We start from the raw sequence: 18,723 nt of genomic DNA, 5'->3' as shown, positions 1-18,723 counted from the left end.
GGCCGAAGCTTAATATGGTGGCAGAGAAACTACACCCTCTTCTAGACTCATAATGACGTGCTCACACAAAACAGGTCAAGGGTTCCCCACACAAGAGGACCAAGAGCCACTTTTACTTCGAAGGGGGCAGTGACCTGCGGACAATCAGTGAAAGCATGTATGTATCAGCCGATAACCAACCCCCCCATTTCCAATAGAACTGTTCTAAGAAAGGCTAAATAATCCCTCGTCTATAAGATGCACCCCATTTGATTTGAACAAGTGAGTCTGGTCCACTGTAATCATTGGAAGTTTAATTACCATACCCCCGAGAGGCCTAATGAGATGACCAGTGGATCTATTCAGTTCTTTATTTTGGGCAGGCTCCTCATAATTTTGGCACAGAAATTATCCCCTCACCTGGGACATGAACCTAATCGTGCCTAAGCAAAATGGATTGGTCCACTGAAATCAATACCACTTCCCTGGAGCACCTTAACGAAAATGCCAATGGACCTCTTCAGTTCTTGCAGAATCTGCCTCATAATGGATTCACTAACCGTACCCTTCAGCAGATCCGAGGGAGATATCTGACCAGCACAACTTACTGTTGGTCATCTACTCCAGATTCCTCTAAAATCCAGCCTGATTTGAATCAGCGACTCGATGGATCTGCATTTAATCAAAGTGTTCCCTTTATGATAGATGACAAGGTTGTTGGGAGAGCCTCGATTCTCAACTTCTGAGACCAACATGGCTGCAAGATCTGGCCAGCACAAAGCCCTCTTATCTAACCAACGAATTTCAATGGAGTTGGAAAGGCACCATGGGCCACATGGTGCTTGGGCGCACAGAACACAGACAAATGACCAACCACCCTTATCAGCATCTGCACTGTATGCACACCTATAAAAAAACACCCCTATGTCAAATAGTACCCTGACAGACAAATAAACAAAGACCATCAGCAATCGCTGAGTAGAAGGAGGAGGAGGAGGAGGGGGATGTGGTAACCCATATAAAGGTAAAAAATCTTGGCGGCACGTAACTAATCAGGCCTTTGTCCGAGGAAGAAATAGGAAAAAATCCCTTCATGCCCTCATTAAAAATAAGAAGCAGCAAAGCCTTGGGTTATCGAGGATAGGGGTCGGGCATATTACATTCCATTAAGTCTGAAAAAAACATCTTGTAAGCATCAGACTTCCATCACCCTAAGTGGTTTAATGCTGTCTAAAGCCATGGCTGTAACCACCCCAATCCGAATTGTTTCAGGGCCAAGCCGCTAAATGCAATGGACCGCCTAAAGATTTAGACAGGGGCGACACATCCCTGTGTAACCACCATGTGACATCCCCCTGTAGACTTCCAGCTACACACCTTTATTAAGGCTACCGGACATGTAGTCTGATCAGCCGGAGGAGCCCCAACGTTCTTTACTCAAATGGTGTGTCAAGGACATCCGCATTTTACACGTAATATGTGTGCCCCCGATGAGCAAGCAACTGCAATATGAGCTACCGGACTTCAATCTTCCCAAATGCCTTATTGCTTCAATGGAAGACTCTTCTAAAGCTGCAGCTGTAGCTGCCCCAATTCTAATCGAATGGGCGTCGTGGTCCTTCAGATTAAGCTGACAAACTCAATGGACGGTTTAAAGGTTGCTCCAAACTGAAGTTTAGTCAGGGCAGAAAAGTCAATGGGTCCGAATGATTAAGGAAAACAATCCAAAAAAAGGAGTAAATCTTCTCTGGGACAAACCATGTTACAATGCAAGTAATTAAATAATTAGTTTATTATTTTGCACATAAGTTAAATACTGGCTGTATTATTTTGTCGCACACAAATACTTTATTGAAATTAAAATTTAAAGTTGATCTAGAACATGCCCTACCCAAACTATAAATCTATCCACACATTTTAAATTTACCTCCCCCTCCAACGCAACATGGTTCTGCCCAGTTTCAAAGTTACTCCATTTTTATGCTTTGCTCTCCTTAATGACTCAGACCCAATGTGCATAAACCCAATGCGGTCTAATAGTTACATAGTCCATGCCTAACGTGACCAGACATATGGTCATGTTAAACAATGGAAACGCAATGACATTTACCTAAAAGTTTCTTCTTGGACCTCTGAAGTTTAATCAAAACAGCGAATATCTCTGCAAAAGATCTTTCTATGATGACAATAGCCATAGTCGATCCCCAGATTGCAAAATGATATAAAAGCTATAATATAAAAAGATATAAAATATGTTCAGTTTATTTTGCCATCGTATATATAGTCACGGGGAGGTGTAGAACAGTATACAGTCAGAAAAGCAGAAGAGAAGACAAGTGTTACTTTGTGGTGCACAACACTAAAGAGTCTGAATGTTGTCACATAAATGTACATTGATGTAAAAAATACCATGTATTCCTCTGCAGTAAATAAGGACTTATGTTAAATCAATGAAGACAGTGTTTCATAAAATTGTGAAAGGTGTAGTGGCTGAAGAACTAGACTTTGGAATGATCTTATTGTAACTGTATCGTTTAAGAAGTATGTTATAAAATGCACTCAAAATAGAAATCTTCGTAGGTAACAAGTGTTACAGTGTGGTGCACAACACAAAAATAGTCTGAAAGAACTTTTATAAATTTAAATCAATCAAAAAACACCTGGTATTCCTCTCCAGAAAAACATGGACGTATGGTATCCCAATGAAGTTAGTGTGTTTGTTCGAAATTATTAAAATGTGTAGTGTAGTGGGTTAAAAACTGGACTTGGAAATAATCTTATTGTGAAAGGCTTTGTATAAATAGTATGGTAGAGTTTGTACTCAAAATATAAATCAGTGTAGGTTAATTATAACTGAGATAAGATCCTCGGTGGTTACTGAACAAAGAGCTGTTAGCTATGCTCCGGAATCACAAAACCATTGGAACCGTGAGACTTTAGGTATAGTGAGACTGGGTCAACAGTGAACATGAATTACAGAGCCCGATAAGGGAGCAATAGATTATGCTCATTTGCTCATAGTGTTAATGATAAATCTGAGTCTACTAATAATAGAGCTTAGAAGACAATATACTACATATACTAGGTATGCCCCATAGTTATCTCAATGAGTGGCGGTCAGTCATGATAAAATAGCCATCCCTCGTACATTGTGCCGCATACCAATACAGCATTAAAATTGTGTAACTCCGACAGGGTATCCACATTCAATTATAGATATACCGAAATGTACATTGGACGAGCTGTTTGACATGGAGCTTGGATCCCCAAGGATGCAAGACTAGATCCTCACTATCCCTCACGGACAAAACCGCATTGTAAACCGACACTGGTAATTTATAATTCTAGTCATTTGCAATATTTAAATCAGTGCCCTATTCCCGTAGACATATAAATTGAACACACGAGATCTCCGGTGTGCGCTGTTTAGCGTGCCATTGCTAAATGCTATGGCAAGGCAAAACCAATTCTGACAGAGCGGGACATATAAACTTGTATCAACCAATCATCAGGGAACTTGATAATCGCGTGCAGGCTATAGGTGTACCTGCCTCTAGCATTAACTATTTCCTTTAGCTTCTACTCCTTTAATAAAATGATGTTAAATGTATGTACAACCTTTTCTCAATGTAGCCATATAAGGTAGGTGTCATCTATGAAATATGTATAAAGACAATTACATATTGCCACACACCAGGCTCTCAGGTCCTGTTACTTACCCCTTTGCTGACTTCCTAAGCTGTCCCTGTGGTCTGCAGGCTCTGGTGGTCTCAGATCTCTCGGTAGGATGCTGCCCAGTCTGTCTCTACTCCAGAGATCCCTACAAAATCAGTATATGGGCGCTGTCATCTTGGATTCAGTCACCTGCTCTCCCTCAGCCAGTCAGAGAACTGTTTCAGTTGAGCTGACTGCAGCTTCCAATCAGGGGATAGTAGTCTCCACTCCAGGGTTCCCACCTAAATCAGTTCCTGGGTGGCGTCATCTTGGATCCAGTCACCTCATCCCTCTCAGCCAGTCAGAGTGCTGCTCAGCTCAACTGACCGCAATCTCCAATCAGGTTATAGCAGTTAGTATAAAAGGACTTCCTGAAGCCCTAACCTGTTGTCAGTGCAACCTTGATTCCTCAGACGCCAACCTGGGTTCCAGCAGTCTGCAGTCTTCTCAGTTATTCCTGCTTAGACAGTGCAGTCTGCATTCCGGTTCCAGTTCAGTCCAGCATTCCAGTTCCAGTCTGGTCCAGAATTCCGGTTCCAGTCTGGTTCAGTATTCCAGTTCCAGTCCGGTCCAGCATTCCGGTTCCATTCGGGTCCACCATTCTGGTTCCAGTCCAGTCTCCTTTGCTAAATCTGACCATCGTCTTGCTATTCTTCACTACTTGCCAGCCACCAACCTTTTTGCACGTAGTCACCAGTTCTGCTCCAGAGATACAACCCAGTCCTGATACAGTCAGATCTTCAGGAGTGACACATATTAATCGACAATATATTAAATAACGAAAACGCAAATTCCTGCACATGAGATATTCAATTGCATAATCAACTCTTTTAGTGTTGATTGCATTGATGTACATCATCATCATCATTTATTTATATAGCGTCACTAAGTCCGCAGAGCTGTACAGAGAACTCACATCAGTCCCTGCCCCATTGGAGCTTACAATCTAAATTCCCTAACACACACACACACACACACACACACAGATTAGAGTCAATTAACCAGCCAATTAACCTACCAGTATGTTTTTGGAGTGTGGAAGGAAACCGGAGTACCCGGAGGAAACCCACGCAAACACGGGGAGTACATACAAACTCCACACAGATAAGGCCATGGTCGTGAATCAAACTCATGACCCCAGCGCTGTAAGGCAGAAGTCCTAACCACTGAGCCACCGTGCTGCCCAAGTACATAGGTTTAGTGTGATGTATTAATGGCAATACACACATTTGGACTGGAGAGGTGCGCCAATGCTAGCAAAAACAGTGACTCCGCTCGGTCTTGTCAAGGTCAACCAGATTTCTACATCCGTAAAACACAGTGGTAGGCTGAGCTTAACTTGAAAGCTGTCATCATATGGACCCTATACTAATTCTTCCTCATAGATAAAAATGCTGTTTCTCATATGGAGATAAAGAACCATGTTTTAGCCTGCCGTGGGTCCGATTCTATGTAGGCCGCTACAAAATATAAAAAGGCCTGCCAGCCTAGAGGGACAGGACTTATAAGCCTCTACCCAGATAACCATGGTCAGGGATGCAATAGTCTAATTAGCCAGGTCACCACCCTACGCCTCAAAATGTGCGGCTGTTTGCTCAGGTAGGTTTACTATTATCCAGCTAAGATAGGTGAGTGTGTAATAGCTGCATCAGATTTCGTAGACTCTGGTCACAGTATGGAGGGTCGTCACTGGACTATCATGACCTGTCATGTGCTGTATATAGAATATGCAGTGTTTGCGTCATACTAACCGGGGGTGAATGTCGTCTTTCCTGCTTCCAGATGGTCCCCTTGCTCCTGAATGACATGCTGAAAGGAGTTGCTCCTTGCAAACTTGCCTTTACATTTCCCCTGCAAAGTCACCGATTTTTGGTGACTTGTAGAAATCATACATTTACCCTCGGGAGTTTTCCGGACATTCCTGAAGAGTAGGAAACCATTTAAATCCTACAAGGTTAGACTTAACATTATCGCTTTATTCTAAATCGCTATTTGTGTGTGACCTCAACATATCCTACCTAGGAACTGAGCTTTATGTTTGTAATAGAAAAACAATCTAGAGTAAAACAGGAAAAAAGGGTAATGTTCAAATCTCACTATACTCACTTCTGAACATAAATGCAAGACATTAAAAAGCAATGTGTGCAACTGCTACAACAAGGTAATTCAGTTATTTAACACACTACAGATCATCATTAGTGCTTGCTAATAGAATTGGATGCCGAACATCTGCCCTTAACATTATCTCTCATCAGAAGCGATGCAATGGAAAGTCTTATTTGGAAAGTTACATAGAAATATTGCAGTCATTATTCTAGGAGAATTTTCAGAAAGCAGTATACTGAACCTATGAACATTATTATATCTAGCTATATATCCTTTAATAGCTTATAAAATGTGCTTTTATGTTTTTCTGAAGCTTTTTGGAAACATTTTTAGGTGTTGCCAACAGTACACTTCTAATGTAAAATAATATCTGACAAGTACATGCAACAATGTTTACTATCTCTAAAGTGTCTACAGTACGCTCATATAGCATTTGTGTGCATTTAGATAATAATGTGTTTAAGGCTTGCTTCCATTTCCACAGAAAAAGCAACTGTGTGTGTGAACAAGCCAGTACAAGTGGTACATATATTCCTATGCAGTTTAGGTGCTTCTTTTTTTTGCATGAATACTGATAGAAACCATAGTTGCCAACTCTTCCTGAATGTCAGGGAGACTCCCTGAAATAGGGGTGATCTCCCTCACTCCCTGAAGAGTCTGGCATTCTCCCTGATGCTGAGCCAGTACAAGACGTGGTTGGCTTCGCCATCTGTGGCATGATGACACAGTTCAGAAATTGTGTCCTATGTCCATGTATTGATGCCGATGGAGGTGGCCATTTTCATGGAGACAGAGATTTAATCAAAGTCTGACAGGTAAGACAACATAACTTCAGCAATGGAGACAGAAATGTAAAAGACACTTCAGTCTCTAGAGATTCATTAGCTGCTTTTCTTTAACGCATAGTTGCCTACTCTCCCGGAGACTCCCGCATTTCTGGGAGACCTCCCGGGAGAACAGGGTAACCTCTCGGTTCTAACCCCGCAATAGATAAGTTGGGAACAGGGCTTAATGACGCAAATATTGTGTCATCTTAGCCCGCCCACTGCTGTAATTGGCCAAAATTGTGACAATCGTTTAGGGGTGGGCCAAAATCATGTGATTCATCAAGTCCCGCCCCTGTACGCCCACGTCCCCCGGGATTTCCCTGAAGCCAAGGAGGAAAAGTTGGCAAGTATGATGAAAACGGAACTAATAATTGGAGAGGAGTGGTTCAGATTCAGAGAAATCCAGCAGATCCGAGATTTGGTGTTTCAGGTAGATACAAAACTCAACTCGAATCTTTGCGCCAAAATTGGATCTGAAAACAGGGCACAACGTCATTAAAGGAAAACATGGAGCCAAAACAATTGTTATACAGGAAGTGGATCATTGTACTTTCGGATAATGCGTTTCATGTCTGAAATACTCATGGGGAACATACACCTGCACCCAGTGACTCACCTAGGAATCGCTGTGTTTAGTTTTTACAGTGACAACCCGTTTGTGTATTTCTGGTTTATGTGTTCCAGGGTGGAATTCATATTGTTTGGAGGGCCTCATAGAGAGTACAGGGGAGCCATTGTCTCATATATTTCGCAGTGATATCAGACTATCACCTTTTGATGAATTATGAGCTGCAGCTGAACACAATTGCAATTCCCTCCTTACTGGTCTTCCCAAAATCAGACTTGAACCCCTACAATCTATTTTGCACGCAGCGGCTAGATTGTTTTTCCGTGCTAACCGTTCTTCCTCTGCTGAGCCGCTCTGTCAGTCTCTACATTGGTTACCTGTATTTCAACAAATCCAATATAAAATTCTTCTACTAACATACAAGGCCGTCAACAAAATTGCACCGACATACATTTGTTCACTTGTCTCAAAATATCTCCCAACTCGACACAAGATCTACGTCTCTCTTCCACCCTCATCACATCCTCCCATTCCCGGTTACAGGACTTTTTTCAGGCTGCACCCACTTTGTGGAATTCCCTCCGTCGCACAGTGAGACTTTCCTCTAGTCTCCAAACCTTCAAGCGTTTTCTGAAAACCCACCTCTTCAGGCAAGGTTATGATATTCCTCAACCACCATCTTAATCTCCCTATTACCCCTCTCTACACAGCTCACACAAGACAACAACCCTCTGACCAACATTGGTACACACACAGAGCCCAGTCAATACTTTTACCTTTGCATTCTAGCTGGTCCATTGTGCAAAATGATGTAGCACATGCCCTTGTGTTTCTAACTCCCATTGTCCTATAGATTGTAAGCTTGTGAGCAGGGTTCTCTTACCTCTCTGTCTGTATGTATTACCCAGTATTGTCTTATTAATGTTTGTTCCCAATTGTAAAGCGCTACGGAATTTGCTGGCGCTATATAAATAAATGTTGATGATGATGATGATTGTGTAAGAAGCCAGGTAACTACTTTTCTGCTGTTCTGTGTGGTTATTTTTCAGCCTTATCTCTTGCTCCAGGTACAGGTCTAGTCTTAGTGCCGATTACAAGAGATGAAGGGTAGGTATGCCAAAACATGTGTCTTCAATCAGGATCAACTGTAAACATGTATTTTATATACAGTAGACATTAATTACAAATAAATAGATTTCATGGGAAAGGGGAGGGATTTTTTTTATTTCTATTTTTTTTAATGTTTTGTCATTAACGACTATATTATTAACAGGTGACATTAACTGAATAGTTTTATTTATGTGCATTCTTTTCTGAGTTTATATTCCACATGTGCTTTGTGTAGTGTTTTGTGTAGCTGAGCAGAGCAGACCTAGACCCGTATTCATCACCACACATATCTTCAGATCTGCTCCTTATTGGATACAGACGTACATATAAAAAAAAATACATTTTAAAAAATAAATAAATAGCAAATTGTGTTTGCTTTGCATTCCTTAAGGAATCAGGCCCAATATGTACTCTTTGGGCGGAAATATCCTTTAGTTGATATACAATTTTTGCTTTTATCTCCCAATTACTGCTTGTTGGAGTCCAGCATTTCAAAGGACTATCTTTATTACTCTATTTACAGTGCAAAACAGAAAGTGAATAATTTCCGCCCCTTAAAGCTCATTTAATTATCTCGTCCTACAACTAATTGTTATAGTTCACATTTAGCAAAGAATGTTCCGATCTGCCCATCAGAAGGATCGATGTATTGTACCCACAGTTGCCACCATCTTGACACACACCAATCATTGCTTTTACCCATACAACTTAGCAAATCATACAAGAAAACAGAACGAGTGCAGATGTTGACAAAGAAGGTGCAGACGTGGAACAGAGGGTAGAGTGTCCTGACCGTGAGAGCTTACAATCCATCACTAATGTGCGTAACATCACAAGACGGGAAGAAAATTAATTCGCTTTCTCTTGTTTGAGCTTTTTTTTTTTTATTTGGCCACTTTAAAGGAGTCGGCCTTTCAGTTAATTGTTTCCACAGCCCATCCTGCATCTCTTTCTGAGCAGAATGCTCAACCTCTCTGGCTGTGCTAGTTGTAGTACTCTCTGCACTGCATATACATTGTAGCTAGAGAGCAGCTTTATGTCTATCCCAGGTCAACAAAAACAAACAGCTTGGCCTGATAATATAAAGAGATGGCTGAAATGCACGGAAGTAAAAATTGTAGGAGGGTACATACAAGGCAATAAATTATTTGATGCTGGACAGCCGCTTTAAATGTGGCGACTGCCAGAGTTTGGAAAATAACGCAAAAGCCAGAAAAGCTCTACTAAATATATTTCATGATTTTATGATAACATGTCACTTCACCTCATAAACTGGCAGCAGCTATGTTTGTAGGTGATATTTTCCATGGAGTCTTGTAATTGAACATCTGTTTTAAATATCCCTTTTAATAATTGGGTGTGTTTAAATTTCCCATTGACAGTGGCTGCTGTTACCTGTTAAAAGGCAAAAAGATATTTTAATATTGATCACTAAGTCGGGTCATTGGCACGTGTCAAGATCAAAGAAACGCGGAAATTAGGTGGATAAACTCCCCCCCTTCCTTAGGCCAAATCTGGCAGGACTGGTATGTAAATAGTAATTACTAAGAACGGGTCAAAGGATGGGACTAGCTATAACTCCGCACATCTTGTAACACTTTGAAAACTACTTTCTACAGAAAGGGCAGTGAGCCATTTTAGCAAAAACCACTTAATGCTGGTGATTTCTGCTGTTGAATCTGGATCAATTCTATTAAGGCTAACAAGAAATTGTCACTTGAAAGAACATTTAATAAAACTCAACAAAAAAAAGAAAAACCGGAAACATTTCAAAGTTCTGTAATGACCTCCTGGGAACAATTGGATGTCTTCATCGGAGAGATGCCATTATACCATTTGTAGAGGACTTGTTAAGGACTATGATGAAGGCATTCTTATATTTATTTTTTTAACATAAGGACACTCTTGTCACACGTTGTTAGCTCAGTATAGAAAGCCCTATAGGCATCTTAAAGTTTAATTCTCCTTTTTAATATTTATAAAAGTAAAACTATCTCCTTATCATCATCATCATCACCATTTATTATTGGGGCTTACAGTCTAAATTCCCTAACACACAAACACAGACAGACACACAGACTAGGGTCAATATGTTAGCAGCCAATTAACCTACCAGTATGTTTTTGGAGTGTGGGAGGAAACCGGAGCACCCGGAGGAAACCCACGCAAACACAGGGAGAACATACAAACTCCACACAGATAAGGCCATGGTCGGGAATTGAACTCATGACCCCAGCGCTGCGACTCCCTAATTCAGTGATGGGCAACCTGATACACTTTAGGGACCGCATGGGGCGGCCCTCTAACCTTCACAAGGGACGCACTTTACCCTTATTCAAAGTAATACGATAAAACCATACATCTAATCAAAGAAAGAGACACCAATCTGTAATAACATATCAGCAGACATTTTAAATAAGTGTTACAAGCTATAACAAAATCTGATAGAAAGCAGGAAAGAGCTGGGGGGCCACAGATGAAGGCTCAGAGGGCCGCATGAGTTTTCAGAACCTCCTTTCGCCACATCACTGCCTGTCTGTGATTAAATATGGTGGAGGGCTACTCCGCTTTACGCTGGCTCAGAGCCATGTGAGCTACACATCTCCTTGTTACTTGTTAAATTTAGGGTTATACCCACATCTAATGTATTTTTTCTCTAGTCTGCTTAGCCTTGAGATATGTACTTTTCTGTTGGTTGGCATACTTGACACACATGCGTGATTGTGATATGTCTACGTAATCCGAACTTCAAAAACTGATGTAGCTTTTGCAATACCAGACCTATGTGTATTTCACTGACTCTCTGTCCGGCCGTATTAATCTGATACACCTTATCTGATCACTCATGAAATATCGTTGACTCCTGAGACATGGGCTCCAACCACAGACCAAAGGGTGGGATGGAAACTCTACAATTCATGAACGTAGGGTGAGGAGGGAATCCTAAAAATAAACCTTTAAGACTGTGTTAAAGATATCGCATTGGGATAAAATTTGTGTAATGCGATATCTATAACGATTTTACCAATGACAGCATGCGATTCAAGCGTATGCACTATACACGTTATATCTTCAGATCCATGCTCCTTATCTGCCATAACCGTTGGCTGAAAAGATTGTGACTCTGCAAACTCTTTGGAGATCCATGGACACTGCCGGTCATGATACATACACACTGCAGGATTTGTCCGACATTGTTCCATCGTTTAAAGAGGTTTTTAGTCCGGCTATAAAATCAATTCAAACGATACGATGTGCTTTTGGTTTGATAAAAAACATGATCGTTGGAGCGTATAAACTAATGTGATATCGGACCCTACAGTCGTCTATAGTGTGATTGACATGATAATCGGGTGAAAAACTTGTAGTGTGTACCCAGCTGAAGACTTATCAAAGCGCCTCCGTCCTACTGATTACGAAATTCCCACATTTACATAGTTAAATGACGGATCATTGATTTGCTTTAGAATGCAATAAGCATAGACCAGTTCTGCATCAGCTACAGTCCAATCTCCAAATTGAGTACCGGTAACTCCTATTTTACCAGCATTGGAAAGCACAATGGCACAGTGGTTAGCATTGCTGAGCTCATGGGTTTGAGTCCAACCAGGTCGCTATCTCTGTCGGTGGTAATCGTTTTCCGATTACCACCAATCTGACATCGACAAGCACTCCAACTAAAATCCAAATTTCTTGGAAAGCGATGTGAAAATAAACAGACTTACCTTGAAGCCGACGCTGGAGATCTCCGATTGGCTCACCATGCTGACAGCAACTTATACCGATTGGACAAATATTCGTCACTGCAGCTTGGCGTCATTGCGACGTCAGTCAACAGAAATTTAAAGCGGCAATGTGGGGAACACTAAGGTTAAGTGTTTGAACACTTAACCCAACATTGCTGCTTTAAGTTTCTATTGACAGACATCGCAATAACATCAAGCTGTAGTGGCGAAGATTTGGCCAATCAGGATAAGTTGCTGTCAGCATGGTGAGCCAATTGGAGATCTCCAGCGTTGGCTTCAAGGTAAGTCTGTTTATTTTTACATCGCTTTCCAAGAAATTTGGATTTTAGTTGGAGTGCTTATTGATGTCGGATTTTTCAGCATCGATCAAGCGTACCCAACCCATCTCTGTGGAGTTTGTATGTTCTCCCCGTGTTTCCATGAGTTTCCTCCCATAGTCCAACATTATACTGGTAGGTTAGTTGGCATCTTCAAAAATGGATCCTATTCTATGTGTGTGGTGGGGGCTTGACACTGCAAACTCCAATGGGGAAGGGACTGATCTATGATTACATATACTCTGTCCAGCGCTGCGCAATATGATTAGCGTTATATAAACAATAATAATTGCCTTCTTCCTCTAGATGGCAAACTCTTGCATGTAGGACCTTCTCTACCCTCTGTGTCACCTCTACACCTCTGTCACTCTTTCATCAACCTTGTATGTTTTGTTTTTATGCGTGATCTGTATTTGGTATTATTCGTCAGTCTGGCGCTGCGAAGTGTTGTTTCGCCTTGCAAGTAAAGATGATTATATCCACTGCTTTTTTCCAAACACTTTATGGACCATGAAAACTGCTCATAATATTTTCTTTGCATCCATGATCTGTCATCTATTTGGAAACAAAACAAAATCAGTAGGCTTGCAAATTGCACCCATAATCCCTATTTATATTTATTTATATATCACCACCATAGTATACATCGATGTACAGAGAATATATGCCCTTTTATAATCCTCACTAGTTCTTTTCACATTATAGCGACTGCAGCAGAGTGCAGGACATCACACCAAAGACAGACCTTAATACCGTTGTATGTTCCTGCACACAAATTGGTCTGTTTTACAGCGTTTAGCTGATGGATCACCAATTAGCCCCAATTATTGTAGATTGTTATAACTGTAGCAAGGATGTCTATACAGCAAGGACACCATGTTGCCATATTAACACAGGGTGAAGCAAATGTCAGCCCCTGCCATTCTCATCGTCTGTGAGGGTTATTTATTTGCCAAGTTCAATTTTATGGACAACATCAGGACCTTGGATGCAATTTTTTTCATGAACAGCTATAGGACCTGGAATGTCTTGGGTTTTATTATGAACACAAGCCTATTGTATTAAAAGCTTACAAGATTGGATCCCTTACAGAAGAACACAGATGTTGGTAAGAGAGCTCTTCTAAGCACATGAGCCGGTCCTTCCATGCTCACAAGAGGCCCCTTGCCTTTTTGAGACAATAGCGGGAAACCTGGGAGGCAAGGACATCATTACCAGACCCCTATTCAAATTTTGCTATGGGTCCTGCCCAATGTTGGGAATGAGCGCTATGCTCTGTTTCCGGTCTCCGTTTGCCGGAAGCACTGTGCCGCCGAGCTCCGTCTGTTTACTTTATACCTACTGCGCATGAGCAGAGGTTTCTCCTTCCTATGCTATGTATATGCATTGCTGTGTGCTGCGTATGTGAAATAACGGTACTGCACGGACGTGCAGCACATAGACTCCTTGTGACAATATATCCTGCTTTCCACAAAATTGCTTGTTGCATTTACTCACCTGTATCCTGTATACAATAAATCCAATGTTCTGGCTAAGTTGACAGCGTGTGAACTAGCATCCTTACTCACACCTGCTGACACCTATTACAGTCCAATAGGCTTCTACCAATAAGTTATGGGCCCAGCAATCCAAGTGTGAGGAACACGTTGACCAGTAGACGCAACGTCACAGGAGACTCAACGTCAAATCAGAGGGAACAGTATAACAAAGTCCTTTATTTGAATTGAAGTAGAAATGTATAGTCCAGGTGTGAGCATGGGCTTCCTAAAATTGAGTGTAAGATAATTATTCCACATGGAAATTCGTTATGGAGATGCAGTTAAAATATGAGAAATTGTGGAAGGTCACAAGTGACCCAGGTGACGACCCAAATCCCGATGATGTGGATGGAGCCATTGGAACCACTGACTTAGCTGTAGAACAGCATGTTTATTCAATCATAAAAGGGAAAGCTCCAGCAAAGGACATGCAGGTTGCCCTACAGACAACGCATGAAGACAAGTGTTTCATAAGGAGGATAAATCTGAGGCGCACTTTGTATGGAACCAAATTAGTGCAAAGAATGAATGAATACGTTAATAAGATGTCTGTTTCGCAGCAGTTAATGTCTGTGTCACGAGCCGCGGCGATACGCCGCATCGTGGCGTGAGGTAGCAGCCGAGCACATGCATTAGTTACAATGCACCGTTATCTTAGTGGCATAGAGTAGGAGGGTGTAGGGACATCCTCCAACTCCAGGGGGAGCTCTCGCATGATTCTAATCTGTCATTTATATTTTCATACATGTTCCTGGTTTGTGATATGACCTATGCTAGTTCTATGCTAGTAATTAATTAGCAGCCTTCTGAGGCTGATTGTCAGCCCTGTCCTCCTCCTTTCTGATTTGTCCATCAAAGCATTTAAGGCAGTGAGGACTGGCCCACACTGCCAGTTATAGTCCCTGCTTGCTAGCATACTTCTCCTGCTGTTGTTGTTCTTGCTGTCTTCTGTGTTACCGTTGCTGACCCCTGGCCTGGATTTTGACATTGCTGATTTGCCTGTGACCCTGACCCCTTGCTTGGATATTGACGCTGCGAATTCGCCTGTGACCCTGAACCCTTGCTTGAATACTGACTTTCGCTGATTTGCTTGTGACCCTGAAACCTTTGCCTGGATACCTGATTCCTCCTCTTTGTAATACCTGCTCTACGATCTGAGGTTATCAGCTCCTACTACTAGAGAACAAGACCTGGGAGCATCCGAGTACCTGTAAACAAGTTCAGCTCTACGGGAAAGGCAGCTGCTACAGGCGAAGACCTCTGAAGCGGTTCTATGAGTCGATACCTGGGGCGTGAGCCATACCAGTCTGTCGGAGTTCAAGTGGATGACGATGAGGTCACCATGGCTATGTTACAGAACCTGACCCTTGAACTCGATTTCCTGGTAGTGGCATTGAAGTCATGTGCTACCAAATTAGCTACAAAAGTCATAAGGGTCGAAACTGTTGCAACTTCAGGAGCAGATATCGGTGGACAGTAAAGCTGAAAACAACTGCTTCGCTCACTATGGGCCAAAGTACAAGTGGTTTACTTGACAACTTGTCCCGAAGTCAGCGACAAGAACGGAGGTGTCTTTAGCATTGGTGCATATGGATTAATAGTTTTGTTTACATAATAAGTCTTTGAAATCATCTTATACCTATAGTGACAATGAATTGGAGTGCACAATGAGAGGGTATTACCGCTTTTTGTTTCCTTCGTTTTGTGGTGTGGGCGTGGGGAAAAGCACACACCGTGTCACACGTTTCATGAAATCAGAATACAACTGACGTTACTTGTGTTACCCTCACATCCAATAGATCATTTTTAATTGGCTCCTCCTGTTTCTTGCATTTGATATTTTATAGCCTAATTAGATTTAAAATGTAATCAGGTCAATGTACGAGGCAGATGTTTGCAAAAGTTTTTATTATTTAGAGAATTAATCAGCTTCTTCTTTTGTTTTGAAAGGAAAGGTCAGAAAAGTAGAGAAGTAAACAAATGAGCTTAATTCACTTTAATGCAGTGCAAACAGCAAGAGTTTTTTAAAACAACCAAGTGGTTAATCCCTTGTCCACCATGGGTAGGGCAAGATTAATATCATTGTACATCACTGATTCACGAGGCACTTTGTGCCTCAGTGATGTCACGCATTGCTAGTGAATTATTAGTTCAGCCTTCAAAATGTCTGTCGCTAATTTAGGCAGGTGATCAATGCGCTTTATTTTTAGTGTAACGAAACCTTTTTTTCTGTGCCTTTGTAGAACAATACACATGTGATGTGTTACAAACTAAAGGCGACTAACTCTAACACTATATTTTCTCATTAAAAGGTTTCTCCTCCTCCCTTAATCTTGCTCAGATATTACTCACAGTTTCTTGCCGGTGGAGACTGTGTCACGGGCACTAGGAGTTTTACCCAGAATTCACCAGGTGGAATTTCACTTTACCAGAGGCGCGGAGTCTAACACAGTGACTGGTCTTCTCCAGGAACTCCCGCAAGGGAGTATGGTTTTAGCGGCTGCCACTGTGCAGGTCGCGGCCCTCTGGGAAGTGTGGTGAATATACGGAACTGTACAACTGAATAGGAAAAGGAATGTCAATGATATAAATTCAGAGTCTCTGAACAATGGAAACAATGGTAACACGGTAGACTGATGAGCAGTAATAAAAGGAGGAAAGAGTTCCAAAGTGTATCAGCACACAGGTAGCATACAGCAGACCAATATATGACAACTGGATAAAGTCTATGGAAGGAACAATCAACAATGCAGCAGGAGAGTCAGCGACTCGCAGGTATACTTCAGAGGCACTATAGGCTTTAGTCCTAATAACAGGTACCATGCAAAATAGTAGAGTAAGCTGCTCCTGACATATGTTCCCGCTGGTAAATGTAAAGACTTGTGCAGATGCTAGTATAATACTAGATAGCGTGGAGCGGTCTCCGGCTGGCAAGTTGTACCACTGACATGGAGAGACGACTTGTGCAGATGCAGGTATATTACCAGATAGCGTAGAGTGGTCTGCGGCTGGCAAGTTGTACCACTGACATGGAGAGACGACTTGTGCAGATGCAGGTATATTACCAGATAGCGTAGAGTGGTCTGCGGCTGGCAAGTTGTACCACTGATATGGAGAGACGACTTGTCCAGGTGCAGGTATATTACCAGGTAGCGTAGAGTGGTCTGCAGCTAGCAAGTTGTACCACTGATATGGAGAGACGACTTATCCAGGTGCAGATATATTACCAGGTAGCGTAGAGTGGTCTGCGGCTGGCAAGTTGTACCACTGATATGAAGAGATGACTTGTTCAGGTGCAGGTATGTTACCAGGTAGCGTAAAGTGGTCTGCAGCTGGCAAGTTGTACCACTAATATGGAGAGACAACTTGTCCAGGTGCAGGTATGTAACAAGGTAGCGTGGAGTGGTCTGCAGCTGGCAAGTTGTACCACGATATGGAGAGAAGGCTTGTCCAGGTGCAGGTATGTTACCAGGTAGCGTGGAGTGGTCTGCAGCTGGCAAGTTGTACCACTGATATGGAGAGCAGGCTTGTCCAGGTGCAGGTATGTTACCAGGTAGCGTGGAGTGGTCTGCAGCTGGCAAGTTGTACCACTGATATGGAGAGAAGGCTTGTCCAGGTGCAGGTATGTTACCAGGTAGCGTGGAGTGGTCTGCAGCTGGCAAGTTGTACCACTGATATGGAGAGACAACTTGTCCAGGTGCAGGTATGTAACAAGGTAGCGTGGAGTGGTCTGCAGCTGGCAAGTTGTACCACGATATGGAGAGAAGGCTTGTCTAGGTGCAGGTATGTTACCAGGTAGCGTGGAGTGGTCTGCAGCTGGCAAGTTGTACCACTGATATGGAGAGAAGGCTTGTCCAGGTGCAGGTATGTTACCAGGTAGCGTGGAGTGGTCTGCAGCTGGCAAGTTGTACCACTGATATGGAGAGAAGGCTTGTCCAGGTGCAGGTATGTTACCAGGTAGCGTGGAGTGGTCTGCAGCTGGCAAGTTGTACCACTGATATGGAGAGAAGGCTTGTCCAGGTGCAGGTATGTTCCACAGCAAACAGAGAGCACGAGTAGAAACCGGAAACACCTCGGAGTCACAAGGGAATGAGAACCAAGAACAGGCAACGGTAATAGGGTAACAGGTGCCTTAAGTAGTGAGAGGTGATTGATTGACCAATGAGACTATGAGCAAGGTTTTAACAGTCCATGGTTTCTGCACATGCGCAATCCTTGGTCAAGATGGCGGACGGCCGCGGCGCAGAACAGGCGCCGGCAAGAGAGAGAGGGACCCATGTCCCAAACCAGAGGCACTAACTGTCCGGTGAGTGACATACTGACTGGAAACTCTACTGAGGGGGTACCATACTTGCCAACTATGTATAGTTGGCCTCCGGTAGATGCCGGAAGGGCAGTGGGGGGCGGGATGCTCTGAATTGTGCCATTTTGACCCCGTCCCCACAATGAAAGCGTGTTTTTGTCGCAGGGGATGGGACCAAAATGACATGATTCACCGCAAATCACGTCATTGAGGCTCCCATCAGGCAGGACACGGGAGCATTGCCTGCTCTCCTGGGAGTCCTACCCGGAATTCGGGAGTCTCCCGGACATTCCAAGAGTTGTACAAATATGGAGGACGCACAGTAGGTCATGATTTCTGATAGCTATTGAACAACTCCTAATTGTCCCGATTTCTGCTGTACAGTCCCTATATGTGGGGGCTATTCCTGTGTCCCACAGTCGGCCTCTCGTCCTGGGTGAATTTTGGACCTCTGGTGTTTTTAGGGGAGAAATGTTGGAGCTGGCGCTGTGCTTCTGTAGCACCATGCACGCCAC

The 18,723-nt window shown here is 42.7% G+C and overlaps 1 protein-coding gene across 3 annotated transcripts in view; it reads right to left on the bottom strand.

Annotated features, from left to right (window-relative positions):
• Positions 1 to 3,855, bottom strand: part of LOC142140053 (cyclic nucleotide-binding domain-containing protein 2-like) — a 251,867-nt gene extending 248,012 nt beyond the window's left edge. For all 3 annotated transcript variants that reach the window (XR_012688277.1, XM_075197913.1, XM_075197914.1), the window contains exon 1: positions 3,699 to 3,855. The gene's annotated coding sequence lies outside the window, so the exon portion shown is untranslated. The remainder of the gene's footprint in view (positions 1 to 3,698) is intronic.
• Between the last annotated feature and the right edge of the window lie 14,868 nt (positions 3,856 to 18,723).

The sequence above is a fragment of the Mixophyes fleayi genome, chromosome 2, assembly GCF_038048845.1.
Source record: "Mixophyes fleayi isolate aMixFle1 chromosome 2, aMixFle1.hap1, whole genome shotgun sequence".
NCBI classification, from domain to species: domain Eukaryota; kingdom Metazoa; phylum Chordata; class Amphibia; order Anura; family Limnodynastidae; genus Mixophyes; species Mixophyes fleayi.
This window is presented reverse-complemented; position numbering and strand designations above follow the sequence as displayed.